Below are 16,196 nucleotides of genomic sequence, written 5' to 3' on the forward strand. Positions count from 1 at the left end.
TTCTTTTTTTACAGTGTAGAGCAGAGTCTGCATATGAGCTGAGTGTCTGAAAACCCAGTCTGCAGATAACCTCCTCTTTCCTTATTATTTCCCCTTATTTAACTCACTGCGCTGCTCCATCTCAGTCCATTTTACAGCCCCTCTCCTCTGCTGTTATTCCACTGCAATTTTGTATAATGATTTATTTTACCCTCCACAATTGGGCGTCCCTTTTTGCGTTGAAAGGGAATGGTAAAATAGTAATCCTTTTGCAATTATGCGCAGGGAGATAGTCGCAGTCATTGAGATCTGATACGATAGCTTGGACATGGACACAGGCTTTGAAAATAATTGTGAATAACACATCTCATCTGCTCCAGTGTTGCAGAGACATGAAAAGCTCCCAGAATACACTGCAATGCCATGAATATGTTTAGCATTCATTCATTCAGCCCATAGAAGAATATTGGGACCAATGGGAGAAAGCGCACGGGAAAACAGATACTCGCGATTTTCGTTTTACAGTTGATTTTGTGGGGATTAAACAGTGTTAAATGGTGCGGTAAATGAATGGGTTCGTACTGAGGAGTCCCGTGTTTTTGCTATAAGAGCATAAAGAAATCTATATTACGCTGTTTTCTGTTCTATGTTATAATGTTTTTTCCAGTGTCGTAGCACTCGAGACCGGACTTGGTCTCGAGAGTGGCTTTAAGACCTTTTTTTGCGGTTTTGATCTCGTCTCAGACTCGAAAGCATTTGGACTCAGACTTGTCTCAGTCTTGAAGGAGCTTGGACTCAGTCTTGTTTCGATCTTAAAAGCGCTTGGACTCGGTCTTGTCTCATTCTTGAAGGCGCTTGGACTCAGTCATATCTCAATCTTGAATACGTTTGGACTCGGTTTTGTCTTGGTCTCGAGGTCTGAGACTTGATGAGTGATAAAATGGAAATAGATTTATAAAAACATTGATATAAAAGTGCCAAAAAAAAAACCTATAAAATACAAATAAATATCAAAAATTACAAAGATGGTTTTGATTTGGTCTCGATGGGTCATGGTCTTGGTCTTGTCCTGGTCTCAGCCTTTAAAAGTCTTGGTCTTGTCTCGGTCTTGAAGGTGTTTGTACTTGGCCTTGTCTCGGACTCAACCGCGTTTGGACTCAGTCTTGTCTCAGTCTCGAGGTCTGAGACTCAGTGAGTGATAAAATGGAGATAGATTTATAAAAACATTGATATATATGTGTAGCAGTGCGCGCCTGCTGCCTTCTGCCACCAGGTGGCGCCTGGGCTTATAAAAGGGCACTCCCCGTAGCGTCTCGTTCTCTGACCTCGGCGCACTTCCGGGATAGGGCTCCGCCTTGTCGCGCACAGGTAAACAACCGCTGTTCTCTAATTACAATTACAATTTTATAATTTAATGTGTGGCTTTATTGTAGTGCCACCGCTCCTAGAGTCTCGACGTGCCTGATCGAAGTTATGGCTCGTGAGTAAAGCTCCTGCATGTATTTGCTGTTGATCGCCACAAGCGCCACTGTTAGCCGCTGTCCACGGTTGGGTCGGTGTTGCTGTCAGATGCCCCGGCCGCTCGGCGTCAAGCCTCGTGGATGTAGAAGCGTGTGTTTTGTGGTACGTTGGCTGGTCATTGGTTTAGGTTCATGTATGGGGCTACCACCAAGTGAAAGATAAAATATAATGTTCATTTTAGGGTCCAGGGTGGTCTTCGGCACGTCATCTGGTGGAGCGGTGGCCCTGTGAACGAGCTGCTGCTTTGTTTTACTGTGTTTTTAATTTTAAGGACAAAATCACCGTACAGCTGCTTTTGGTGACTGTGTTATCGGCAGTTATGTGAACAGTGAATAGTCTACTCTTAAAGTTAATCTAACAAATGAATTATGGCAATAATAAATAATTTCATGTTTTGTAAGTCACTTGTCTCTGTCTGTCAATTAACGAACCTGTGAGCCTTTTAGTTTAGTAAATTTAGTTTTAGTTCTGGGCTACGCCCAGTGGCGTTGTTGGTTTTATGTTGATTATCTTACTTTGGGGTGCTCCTCACACCCCTCCCGGATGCCCCGCTCGCCACACTTGGCGTTGTCGGCAGGATAATTGATTATGTACAGAGACATGTGCTTTCATTTTTATTTTTTATGATGCTGTTTGTTTGCATTAAGTGGAGCGTAGTAGCCAGGTTAAAATTCCCCATGTACCAGGTTTAACCTGTCCAACTTTGTATTGTGCAAACTTCATTTGTTTCATGTATACATTGGTTTGCTGTGTGATTTTTGTTTTTTACTTTGTGTTTATTTTAAATTGTTGTATATATACATAGTTTCAGAAGTTGACCAAGCAGTAGCAAGGCATGGTTTACCTGTAGGGAAATTACTTGATGCTACCCGTAATTCTACTTAAATGTTAAAGCTGATCTGCATTGTGAATTGTTTGGCTATCTTGAATGTATTGGTCTGTTTGTTTTTTTTTGTATTGTGAAGGCAAAGCAGCAGTTGGGGAGGGCATTTGGAAAATGGAGTGAGTGTCCGGCGTGGGGTGCTCGAGGTCACAGCATCAGTCCCAGAGAGTGTGTGGTACCAGGAGCCTACAGTGGATGGCTCATACCGCCCAGGTAACTAGATTGCTGTGAGATGTTAGGGGCCGCTTGAATAGCCGTTCCGTTTTGTTTACCTATGACAGCGTAGGGGCGCAGTAGTTTCCGCTGAAAGCTCATTGGTTGTCAGTCTCGGTACCGCAGTTTTCGTGGGTTGTCGTAAACGTTAGCCGTCAGTAGCTTCATCGCACTGGCCGTAGCCTTCAGGGCCCTCCATCTGCGTGAGAGGAGTTGAGTACAGCTGAGCGAGCTGGTTTTTAATTCTGCAGGTACAGGTGTGTAACTGTGGTAAGGGCCGTGTCCTGTTCGTTCTGGACTGAGTTTAGGTAACATTTTAAACAGAAATGTGTTTTAAGAGCACTTATTTATGTTCTGCAAGTTCTTTGTGTGCGTCAATCGTCGGGACGACGATTCAAAAGGGAGGGGTATAATGTAGCAGTGCGCGCCTGCTGCCTTCTGCCACCAGGTGGCGCCTGGGCTTATAAAAGGGCACTCCCCGTAGCGTCTCGTTCTCTGACCTCGGCGCACTTCCGGGATAGGGCTCCGCCTTGTCGCGCACAGGTAAACAACCGCTGTTCTCTAATTACAATTACAATTTTATAATTTAATGTGTGGCTTTATTGTAGTGCCACCGCTCCTAGAGTCTCGACGTGCCTGATCGAAGTTATGGCTCGTGAGTAAAGCTCCTGCATGTATTTGCTGTTGATCGCCACAAGCGCCACTGTTAGCCGCTGTCCACGGTTGGGTCGGTGTTGCTGTCAGATGCCCCGGCCGCTCGGCGTCAAGCCTCGTGGATGTAGAAGCGTGTGTTTTGTGGTACGTTGGCTGGTCATTGGTTTAGGTTCATGTATGGGGCTACCACCAAGTGAAAGATAAAATATAATGTTCATTTTAGGGTCCAGGGTGGTCTTCGGCACGTCATCTGGTGGAGCGGTGGCCCTGTGAACGAGCTGCTGCTTTGTTTTACTGTGTTTTTTTAATTTTAAGGACAAAATCACCGTACAGCTGCTTTTGGTGACTGTGTTATCGGCAGTTATGTGAACAGTGAATAGTCTACTCTTAAAGTTAATCTAACAAATGAATTATGGCAATAATAAATAATTTCATGTTTTGTAAGTCACTTGTCTCTGTCTGTCAATTAACGAACCTGTGAGCCTTTTAGTTTAGTAAATTTAGTTTTAGTTCTGGGCTACGCCCAGTGGCGTTGTTGGTTTTATGTTGATTATCTTACTTTGGGGTGCTCCTCACACCCCTCCCGGATGCCCCGCTCGCCACATATGTGCCAAAAATAACTGTAAAATACAAATAAATGTCAAAAATTATAAAGATGGTCTCGATTTGGTCTGGATGGGTCATGGTCTTGGTCTTGTCCTGGTCTCAGGCTTTAAAAGTCTTGGTCTTGTCTCGGTCTTGAAGGTGTTTGTACTTGGCCTTGTCTCGGACTCAACCGCGTTTGGATTTCGTCTTGATTTGGTCTCGTCTGACACCTGACGAGTGATAAAATGGAGATAGATTCATGAAAATATTGATATATATGTGCCAAAAATAACTGTAAAATACAAATGAATGTAAAAACAATTACAAAGATGGTCTCGATTTGGTCTCGATGGGTCGTGGTCTCAGTCTCGTCTTGGTCTCGACGTTTAACAGTCTCGGTCTTGTCTCGGTCTCGACCCTCATAGGTCTTGGTCATGTCCTGCTCTCGGGACCTTGTGGTCTCGGACAGGTCTTGATCTCGATTAGTGCCAGTCTTGACAACAACACTAGTTTTTTACTCATCACAAACAGACCTGGAGTCGTGTTTTGTTTAATTCACACACGTTAAACACACAAACCTGCATATTTCGGCTGAGTTCTTCTCTCAAACTGAAAACTCTCTGTTCCAGCTTGTTACGTCATCTGGTAATACAGGAAGTGCTCCACTTCACTAGAATCATTTGGACTTTCCCATCTCTACTGAACTAAAAAATAAACGGTAGCTGTCAACATGAAAACTACCACTTCGTGACATCACATCAAGGTGGAACAGGGCATTTTGAGCTTTGGGGATGTAGACAGACTAATAATAAAAGATTACTCAAACGTGTGAATGAAACAAAACACAACTCCAGGTCTGTTTTTTTAGGTAAACGTTCCATAGATCAATAATAGATGGCAGCATAAATTAATATTGCAGATTTTTGTTGTAATATAGCAAGTTTTGGACTAAAGTCACTAGTAGAAATGATCACGTCCAACATTTGTGAATTTATCTTTTGTATATTCCTCATTAGAATCCCATGTTCATCACTTGGGAGTGTGACAGAACCGGAAAACCACCAATGATACATGCTCAGTATTTCCCATCACAGCTTCAAATGAGTCAATAATAAAAGTCAAATCACATGCAGCCATAAAAACGTAGGTCGCTAGCGTGATTCCCAGTTGCTTGGTCATGAATGGCCTTGAGAGTTCACCTTAATGCATCCAGTATGTTAAGCGTGTATTCCAGTATTCGCAATTGCATCAGTGGTTAGAAATACATGGTTCTCTTATCTCCGGGGTCCAATGTGCTTGTATTAAATGGTGCATATTCTGGATACATTTGCATTTAATCTCCTCCATGGATGCATATGAAATCAGTGGAGGCCTTAACAAAACCAGATCTTTACAAAAACAGATCTTTGCGAAGCCTTTTACAGTGAATCAGAGCCCGTCCCTCTCCGTTATTGCTGTGATCTCTCTTTGTACAACGTATAACATGATTTAACATTCGTAATATAGCTTTGGTTTTTAAGATCTAGCGGTGAAAACGGTGTGGGGGAAAATGCACGGAGGATCTGTGCGCCGTGTACAAAGCAAATATAGCTCCATAAATATGAGAAAGTTTAATTACGTTGGTCTATTTCAGATGAGGTTGTCCGACTGAAAATGCAAGTCAGCTGTTTGTTTGTTTGTTTTTTACACCAGGTGCACTTCCTTTCCCAACCAGCATATTATGAATGGATTGTCTAAGTCAGTGTCTTGCCCAGGGATACAACAACAGTGTGTATGGACTTGGGAAAGGTTTTATTTGCTGATCTGCCACTAGACGGGTAAAAATTTGACCAGGGTCTAACTTGAACTCTATTATCTAAACCAGGAGTGTCAGACTCATTTTGGTCCGGGGGCCGTATCCAACCAACTCTGATCCCAAAGGGGCCGGATTAGAAAACTCATGTCATATAAACCCCAAAAATAACAATAAGTTCAAATATTTGTGCAGAGAAACATAAATCTATTACAGAAATCTTTTTTAACTGATGAACTCTTTCTTTTACAAAATATTATAATATTATGAACAACCTGAAACTTTAAGAAAAATACAATTTCAACACAATGATTTAACATGAACTTGTTTAACATTAACTTGTATAAATAGGACTAAGTAAATTTTTTTGGAAAATCCTGCACTCGACTCCACTTTTCTCATGTTGGACATTTTTCTGATGAGGGTGTCACGGTCAACAGTCAAAACGATCGTCCTTTAAGAGCGTTTGTAAAGAGACAAGTCTTCATTTGTGCTGCTCTGGTGGGAGGGGCCACGTACAGAGACGCTGGAGACGCTGCTGTGATAAACACCACAGAAAATTAACAAGATTTTAATAAAAAACAGAATTAAAATATTTTAGTAGAAAATCAGCCGAGGGCCAGATTAAAGATCTTGGAGGGCCAGATCTGGCCCCCGGGCCGCATGTTTGACACCTGTGAACTACACTATAATTGGCAGAAGTAGGACCAAGTCATTGTTTTGCAAGACTCAAGTCATTCTCAAGTCTTTGACCTCAATTCCGAGTCAAGTCTTAAGTCAAAGACAGGCAAGTCCAAGTCGAGTCTCAAGTCACTGGCCCATAAATCCAAGTCAAGTCCAAGTCATCTGCTTTGAGCTTCAAGTCATTTCAAGTCTTTAAACTGAAGTACCAAATATAGCTTCGATTTTAGCAATTAAATTGTACTTAGTCATGGTATATTTATATATGAGTATTTATATAAGAGTTATAGAAATGCAACTTTTTCCTTTTTAAATGTTTTGGCAAGAAGTTACTGTGAATCATTACGGTCTGAATAGAAAGAATTAAGATTTAAAAGTGCAGTTATGTTGTCGTGTATCTGCACTGAAATGGAAGGATCATGTTCTTTGTAGTTCTCTGTTTTACTGCATTGTACTGTATCTTACTGTAGTACATTTGATGATACCACATCACAGTACTTCAGTCACATCCAAAGTACCACAGAGAAGTGGGAGGGACATGTTCCAGTTTGTTCCTGTAAAAGCACTCCATGTATCAACTGTAAAGAGAAAAGTATTTTCTAAAAACATATATTTTTTTTAGGAGAAGCACTGAGTCTTCTCAAGTCACAGACCTCAAGTCCGAGTCAAGTCCCAAATCTAAGATGAGTCCCAAGTCCCTTAGTCTATTTTATTAAGTCAAGTCTGAAGTCCTAAAAATAGTGGCTCAAGTCTGACTCGAGTCCAAGTCTTTTTTCAAATGGGTTGTAGGTGTTATTGTTGTTATGATGATGATGATGATGATTATTATTCATAGCAACACAATGGTGAAAGTGAACTGTACATGGGGGCATCTGCAGTCTCTTTTTTAAAAATATTTTATTTTATACTTTGCAGTGACATCACAATGGGGGGTTCTGTATGCATGTCTATGGAGGAATGTTCGGCACTTACCATGGAGACACAATGCATTAACCAACGCTGCCAAAAAAAGGTTTAAGAACATCTGAAAACTCAAGAGGAAAATACAAAATGGATTTAAACAGCACATTTTCAGGAGCCTGTGATTAATACGAGTGTTCGCGGTCCTGTTAAGGAGTTTAATTTCCAACAAAAACATGAAAGTGACTAACTGTAAAACTGTTGGTTAATGCTATGTAGCCTGTGACTGTGATCTTATGTCGAGCTTTCTTTCTGTTGTGGCTCTTAAGCTTTGGAATGCCCTTCCTCTTCATCTGAGATCTGGCTCCTCTCTACCTCATTTTAAAACTCTCCTGACAACACTTTTTTTTTTCAAGATGGCATTCAACAGCCCATGAGCTTTACTCAGTGTCAGCTGGACTTTTATCTTTTGTGTATCAAGCCACTCTTTTATGTAATATTTTGTATATGTTATCTTAGTTTTATTGTTTCACAGTGTTGTGTTTCATGCCGTAAAGCACTTTGGTACAACTTGTTAAGGTTAGTCCAATGAGGTTCATTTGGTCTTCCGATAATTTATGTTATTAGCTTCTTTTTTCAGACCAAGAGTTTGCTTTCATACCTGACAGTTTCGACTGCTCACTAGCGTCTTCCTCAGAGCCACGTGATGTTGCTGTGACGTGTCCGATCAGCTGATTTCCACAGGTTTTGGCGCTGTCTTCGTACCGATGGAGGCAGGATGGAGGCAACTTAAATTGGCCATCTGTTACCATTATAAAAGAGAGAACCACAATGTGGACTGGGACGGAGCAAACATCATTGGGACAGAGAAAAACAAACACCGTCGCTGGATCAAAGAGGCAATCGGGATATAAACCGGGACGAGGGGGCTTTTTTTTCACTCACACACCTGGGATACTGTCCTGAGGAAGTCGAACTGCCTCCACCGGTAGGAAGACAGCGCCAAAACCTGTTTAAATCAGCTGACCGGACACGTCACAACAACATCACATGACCACTCTGAGGAAAACCACTAGTGAACAATCAAAACTGTCAGGTATGAAAACAAACTCTTGGTCTGAAAAAAAAAAAAGAACCTAATAACATAACTTGTTACGGTTGTTTTAAATGTGCTATATAAATAAAATGACTTGACTTATGTGTGAGAGACTTGTTTAACAGACAAACACAAAGCATCTCACCTGTTGTAGTTCCAACTAAATCAGCTCTTTCTGTTCAGATTGTGTCAAAACAAAGCTCAGATTAAAGCTTAACTTGAGTAGCAGGGCATCAGACAGAGCAGTGCCCACAGCTAGCATCACCCCCCCATTGAATATCGATGACGTCAGCTGCAATGCATCAATACACGCTTTACAATTTGTGCGTACGCTGACAATAAATGCATGTTTTCGTGAGGATTCCACTTGTAACAGCTGAATATTCGTTCCACTGTCAATCACAATATTTACAAAGCCTTTTTATCTATATTCCTCACATTCGTCTGCACATTTTCGTACCTGTAAGCCAAATGTTATCTGTGCGAATGCTCCAACTGCAAAAAACACCTCTCTACTTCTAACGCCTCGACTTGAGCCAGGCTTCAGTAGGTAGATTTACACTTGACAAGCTGCGAAGCTATTTTTCTGGGCAGATCAAGCATCATTCTGGACTAGAAAACACGAGGAAGCTGGGAGGTTCTGCAAAGAGAGGCTAATTAACAACATGAATGCAACGCTTCGTCTAGAAACCAAAGGGAATTTGAGCTAAACGCCAACCGCTAATAAGTTGCCTGCCCATTCTAGGTCATCAGAAGCAGAAGAAAGAGAGAGAAAAAAGAAAAAAAAACAGACAGAAACACTCACCCGCTTCATTCTTCCTTTATATTTTCTTGTTAGTTTGCAACTTAAACTCAGCTCTTTGGTTTATCCACTGCTGTTTTGTACCATTATCTGTGTCAAGTAGAGTAATTATCTAACAAATGTACAAAAGCGCCTCTGTAATGAAATGCCATGGGCTGAGAGAGAGATGGAGATCAATTATTTATAGTGCTTTGATGAGAGCGGCTGGCTGATTTAAGGGGGGAGCAGTCAGGGGCTCTTAAAATGAAAAGCACGACGCAGGGCTGCTCTCAAACTTTTCCAGGGGAGGTGGAGATGGAGAGATACATGTGTGTTTAAGGAGAGAGAGAGCAGAATAGACTGAAGAATATGTTGTCGTCAAGGAAACGGATGCAAAAAATGGTACGGAGATCCTAAAAGGTGCGTTGTGTCGCTTTTCTGGTCAAATGTTTTTCTCATGTTGCTTTGTCTGGAATGTTTCACAGCCTTAAATTAAATTAAACCTTTCTATCTTCATGGAGACCAAACCGGACCAAGTTACGGGTCAGCTCTGTGGAGAGGCGACCCCGTTCACACTCAGAATCCTTGTTTTTCTTGCTGTTTTTGACCTTTAATTTGACACATATAAGATAGAGATGTTTAATGTCATACTGTGGAACATTCCAAGCACAGCAATGACGTATCCATAGAAACAAGCAGCTGGCAAACCTCCTATCCATAAAGTTACATAGTACAGCTTTAAGCAGAGATAGCAGAATAGACTGATGAATATGTGGTCGTCAAGGAAACGGATGCAAAAAATGGTACGGCTCCTAAAAGGTGCATTGTGTCGCTTTTCTGGCGGAGGTACGTCAAATGTTTTTCTCCATGGAGATGTTGTTGCTTCACATTATGTTTATTAAACCTTTCTATCTTCATGGAGACCAAACCAGACCAAGTTACGGGTCAGATCTGTGGAGAGGCGACCCCGCTCACATCAGAATCCTTGTTTTTCTTGCTGTTTTTTGACGTGTAATTTGATACATATAAGGTAGAGCTGTTTAATGTCATACTGTGGAACATTCCAAGCACAGCAATGACGTATCCATAGAAACAAGCAGCTGGCAGACCTCCTACCATAAAGTTACATAGTACAGCTTTAAGCAGAGATAGCAGAAATAAACTGATGAATATGTGGTCGTCAAGGAAACCGATAATAAAATGGTATAGAGTAGGGATGTAACAATAATCAAAATATCGTGATATCGTATCGTCAAATTTCTCACAATAATATCGTGGACCATCACAATAAATCAAATTCAAGTCTCTTTGCTTAAATTAAGAGTTATGGTGCAGCAATAGCTAAAAAGAAGACTACATAGACCATGATCCTTTGCTCCATTTCAGTGCAACCTACAAGAAGAAATACCAGTTCTAAGCACTTTTAAGTCTTTGGATTAAGTCTTGTCAAGGCATTTTAAGAGGAAAAAGTAGCATAATTCTGTTACCCTCCACAAAATATCGCAATAAATATCGTACCGTGAGATGTATATCGTGAAAATATCGTACTGAGAGATTTGGATATCGTTACATCCCTAATCGTGAGCCTCCCCATCATATCGTGACCTTTCCCACGATATCGCGATAAATATCGTATCGTGAGGTTCATACCGTGATGATATCGTATCGTGAGACTTGACTTGACTTATTGTTACACCCCTAGTATAGAAGGAATTTTATGCATTTGCTCTGAAAGTACATTTTACATTCATTTTTCCCATAAACAACCTACATCGTAATATATTTGATGTCTTGCTTGGGGCTAATCATTTATGTGTAAATCAACTAACTAATAAACAAGGCTTATAATAAACAAGTGCTCCATTGTGTTTTTAAACTCCATGCACCTTCACTCGAATCATTTGGATCATTTCAGCCCTGGATTTGCCAGTCTCTACTCAACTTCATGACATCATAAGTTGCACCAGAGCATTTTGAGCTTTAGAGATGTAGACAGACTGAAAATAAAGTGTTACTCAGAAATGTGTGAATGAAGCAAAACGCAACTCGACTCAATCTCCGCAAAATAAAAGATAAAAAGTAGATGTTAACTTGAAAACTACCAAAACTACATGAGCTTTTTGTTGAGTTTTGCAGATGTAAACAGACTAATAATAATAATAATGTAAAATGATTTAGACATGTGTGAATGAAACAAAACACAACTTGAGGTTTGTTTTCGATGAGCAACAACATTATAACATGACTTAAAGCTCACAAGAGTCAATTTTGCGTAATATAGGACCTTTAAAATTGTTTGGTAGATGCATGGCTTATCTACTTACTAATAAACAATGTATTTTTGAACCTTTATACACCTCAAATTTTAGGTTTTCATTATGTTCTCTGGACTGTAAATAAGTGTGTCATAGCAACACTAGTATTTACCACATATCTGTTTGTGTCTGTTGTGTCTTTGAACTGTTGTGAACATTTTATTTGACAAAATAGTGGGCAGGTCTGTTGATCTTTCCACACGCAGACGTAACAGAAACTAAACTTTGAAGGGCAGTTCTGGTTGGTTACACTGAAAACTAACCACATGTCATGGGTGAGCAGTGTTACAGTTTCATACACTTTATGAAGCTGAGTCTCTTTTTCGATTTATAGTTTCACAAGATTCTACTAATGTAATGTAATGTTATTTTAAAGGTCTTATACACTGTTGGGAAGGTGACTTTTAAAATGTATTCCCCTACAGATTACAGATTACATACACCAAAATGTAGTTTGTAACGTAATCCATTAAATTACTTAAAGTGAGTAACGTAATCTGAATACTTTGGATTACTTGATTTGCTGTAGAGAAGCAAAGACGAGGATCTGAACATAAGATGTTTTGTCTGATAAAAGAAAATAAAAAGCCCAGACTTTACTCAACCAAATTAAAAAATATTATTGATAGAAGAAGAGGAGACACGGTCCACACAGCAGGAGTTTAGTCCTGTTAAATCCTGGTTTAGTCCTGGTTTAGTCCTGGTTTAGTCCTGGTTTAGTCCTGGTTTAGACCTGGTTTAGTCCTGGTTTAGTCCTGGTTTAGTCCTGGTTTAGTCCTGGTTTAGTCCTGTTAAATCCTGTTTTAGTGCTGGTTTAGACCTGGTTTAGTCCTGGTTTAGTCCTGGTTTAGTCCTGTTTTAGTCCTGTTTTAGTCCTGGTTTAGTCCTGGTTTAGACCTGGTTTAGTCCTGGTTTAGTCCTGGTTTAGACCTGGTTTAGTCCTGGTTTAGTCCTGGTTTAGTCCTGTTAAATCCTGGTTTAGACCTGGTTTAGTCCTGGTTTAGACCTGGTTTAGACCTGGTTTAGTCCTGGTTTAATCCTGGTTTAGTCCTGGTTTAGTCCTGGTTTAGACCTGGTTTAGACCTGGTTTAGTCCTGGTTTAGACCTGGTTTAGACCTGGTTTAGTCCTGGTTTAGACCTGGTTTAGTCCTGGTTTAGTCCTGGTTTAGTCCTGGTTTAGACCTGGTTTAGTCCTGGTTTAGTCCTGGTTTTAGTCCTGGTTTAGTCCTGGTTTAGACCTGGTTTAGTCCTGGTTTAGTCCTGGTTTAACCTGGTTTAGTCCTGGTTTAGTCCTGGTTTAGACCTGGTTTAGTCCTGGTTTAGCCCAAAATGTGAAAACAGGAAAATACCTCTGTGTAATCCATTTATTCCAACAAAGTAACTGTAATCCGATTACCACTCACTGAAACAGTAACTGTAACTGAATACAGTTACTCATCATTTGTACTCTGATTACATAACTCCGGTACATGTAATCTGTTACTCCCCAACACTGGTCTTATATTACGCAAAACTGACTCTTGTGATCTTTGAGCCGTATTATAATATTGTTTCCTCATCAAAAACAGACCTGGAGTTGTGTTTTGTTTCATTCACACGTCTGAATAATCCTGCATTATTATTATTATTAGTCTGTTTACATCCCCAAACCTCAACAAAATGCTCTGATCCACCTTGTGATGTCATGTAGTGGTAGTTTTCAAGTTAACAGCTCCTTTTTAATCATTAATTTAGCAGAGATTGAGCAGAGATTGTGTTTTCAGTTTGAGAGAAAAACTCAGCCTAAAAATACAGAGTTTGTGCCGTGGGAATGAAACAAAACACAACTCCAGGTATGTTTTTGAAGAGGAAACCACAAAATAGTGTAATTTGAGCGATTTAACTATCATTTTAACTATTTGGTCTAAGTTGTGAACAGTGTTATTTGTAGATCACTGAGCAATATTAACACTTCTGCAACAGCTGAGGGTGTGTTCACACTCACACCACAAGACCACAAGTTTAGTAAACCAAGACTAGACCAGAACTAAACCTGAACTAGACCAGAATCAAAATGGACTAGACCAGAACTAAACCTGAACTAGACCAGAATCAAAATGGACTAGACCAGAACTAAACCTGAACTAGACTGAACTAGACCAGAATCAAAATGGACTAGACCAGAACTAAACCTGAACTAGACCAGAAGAACTAGACCAGAACTAAACTAGAACTAGAAGAATAAAGATGAGGACTAGACCAGAACTAAACCTGAACTAGACCAGAACTAAACCTGGACTAGACCAGAACTAAACCTGGACTAGACCAGAACTAAACCTGAAATAAACCAGAACTAAACCTGAACTAGAGCAGAACAAAAGAAGGACTAGACCAGAATTAAACCTGGACTAGACCAGAACTAAACCTGAACTAGACCAGAACTAAACCTGGACTAGACCAGAACTAAACCTGAACTAGACCAGAACTAAACCTGGACTAGACCAGAACTAAACCTGGACTAGACCAGAATCAAAATGGACTAGACCAGAACTAAACCTGAACTAGACCAGAACTAAACCAGGACTAGACCAGAACTAAAGATGGACTAAACCAGAACTAAACCTGGACTAAACCAGAACTAAACCTGGACTAGACCAGAATTAAACCTGGACTAGACCAGAACTAAACCTGAACTAGACCAGAACTAAACCTGGACTAGACCAGAACTAAAACCTGAACTAGACCAAAACTAAACCTGGACTAGACCAGAACTAAACCTGGACTAGACCAAAACTAAACCAGGACTAGACCAGAACTAAACCTGAACTAGACCAAAACTAAACCTGGACTAGTCCAGAACTAAACCTGGACTAGACCAGAACTAAACCTGAACTAGACCAGAACTAAACCAGGACTGTAACAGAACCAGACTAGAACTAAACCAAGCTGTTTCTGATTCATGTGAACTGTACTGTTTATCAAGACTTATTTTATGACTCAAACATTTTTTTTTTTTGTTTGATTTCATTTGAGTTTGATGTTTGTGACTGAAAACAGCAACATCCCAGATTTTTTCACTTACAATTTCCCTTTTTTTTCGCTCACAAATGCACCTCAAACACCTTCAAACGTACACAGATTTGAGCGGTAATGCTGCGTAACGACAAAGACACGTGTTTCTGTTGTATCCGAGCATCTGTTAACACCACTAGCCAGTTAAAAGCCGCCTTAGTGCAAATATTTTCATAACTTCCTCTGCATGTTATCTGTAATTCTAGTCATTTGAACATTATTATACTCTATGAGACAAAATATATAGCAGGTTTTGCGTTTTACAGTCCGTCTACGTTAAAAGATGTGATTTGCTTATTGTAGTTTGAGATGTTTTCATGTGTTTTGGTATTTACAAGCCGGGAAGAAGAGAGGCTGGTTAAATCTTTGAAAACACGTCCAAATGTTTAAAGGGCCTATATTACATTTTCTTTTCTGATCCGTTACCTCATCAAAAACACACCCGGGCTTGTGTTTTGTTTCGTTCACACATGTTTAACACACAAACCCTGCGTATTTAGACTGAGTTCTTCTCTCAGAACAGAAAACACTCCACGCTCGAGCGCTTGATGTCATGTGGAAGTGCTCCACTGTGTTTTTAAACTCCATACAGCTTCACTAGGATCATTTGGATAATTTCAGCCCTGGAATTTCATGACATCACGAGGTGGAACAGAGCATTTTGAGCTTTGGAGATGTACACAAACTAATAATAAAGAATTACTCAAACATGTGTGAATGAAACAAAACACAAATCTGGGTATGTTTTTGATGAATTAACAGTATTATAACACGACTTAAAGCTGCATTGCGTGACTTTTCTGGTGAGGGTGTCCATCAAATGCCGTCGAGATGTTATTGCTTTGCCTGAAAAGTTCCACAGTATGATATTAAACTTTTCTATCTTACCAAGTTACAGGTCAGATCTGTAGAGAGGCGTCAGAATGCCTGTTTTTCAAGGTATTTTTGCGCTATAAAACCACTTGTAGCTGAATAAATGTAAGGTACATTGGAAAAAAACAGATCTAGGTAAGTTAAAATCACTTAAATTAAGAATATTTTACTTTATTTGAGCCGATTCAACTTGACAAGTAATATTATCTATCAATGGAATAAGAGTATTTTTCTTAATTCAAGCAACATTTAGTTTTGTTTCATATTTTAAGTGCAAAAATTTGTTGTTTTTCTTATTTTAAACGTAGAAAGATGTATTTTCATATTTTAACTACAAAAAGTCTTGTTCCACTGGCAGATCATTTTACTTGTCAGGTGAAATTTCCTCAAATCATGATAAAACTTTCTTAATTCAATTCATCTTAACTTGACTAGATTTTGTTTTTTGCTGTGTAGAGCCGTTTAATGTCACACTGTGGAACATTCCAGGCAGTAAACATGTGACATATCCATAAAAATAAGCGGTTGACGGACGCCCAACCAAAAAGTTACACCGTGCACCTTTAAATAGTCAGTAAATAATGGTCCATTTTGTACGATTTAGGACCTTTAAGCTTGTTTTCGTGATTGAAGGAGATGAAAGTTTAGTCTAAAAGCTGCCAATTCATACTTCATGGTGTTTGGTAAGCAGCCATGTATCTGATCAATTATTTAAGTGACAAATTGTAGATGGCGGATATCAGTAATACCCCATAGAGATGCAGCTCTAATCTAATTTGGGCCAAAACTCCCGAGGAAAACCATCTATCTTTAAGGGAAAAAAGCCAAAGCGTAAACAAGCGAAAACAAATGATGCAAAGAAAGCAGATAAG

General features: G+C 39.8%; 2 long non-coding RNA genes across 2 annotated transcripts; both read left to right on the forward strand.

Moving 5' to 3' along the window:
- Positions 1-1,214: 1,214 nt before the first annotated feature.
- On the forward strand, positions 1,215-1,900 carry LOC110172047 (uncharacterized). Its single transcript, XR_002319113.2, has 3 exons — positions 1,215-1,347; positions 1,413-1,602; positions 1,682-1,900. It is a non-coding gene; the product is annotated as an uncharacterized LOC110172047 (long non-coding RNA).
- A 956-nt stretch (positions 1,901-2,856) lies between these two features.
- LOC129408138 (uncharacterized) lies at positions 2,857-3,845 on the forward strand. Its single transcript, XR_008631833.1, has 3 exons — positions 2,857-3,139; positions 3,205-3,394; positions 3,474-3,845. It is a non-coding gene; the product is annotated as an uncharacterized LOC129408138 (long non-coding RNA).
- Positions 3,846-16,196: the final 12,351 nt, after the last annotated feature.

This window comes from Boleophthalmus pectinirostris, unplaced genomic scaffold, assembly GCF_026225935.1.
Source record: "Boleophthalmus pectinirostris isolate CB_2022bp ecotype Guang Dong unplaced genomic scaffold, ASM2622593v1 HiC_scaffold_15, whole genome shotgun sequence".
Taxonomy (NCBI): domain Eukaryota; kingdom Metazoa; phylum Chordata; class Actinopteri; order Gobiiformes; family Gobiidae; genus Boleophthalmus; species Boleophthalmus pectinirostris.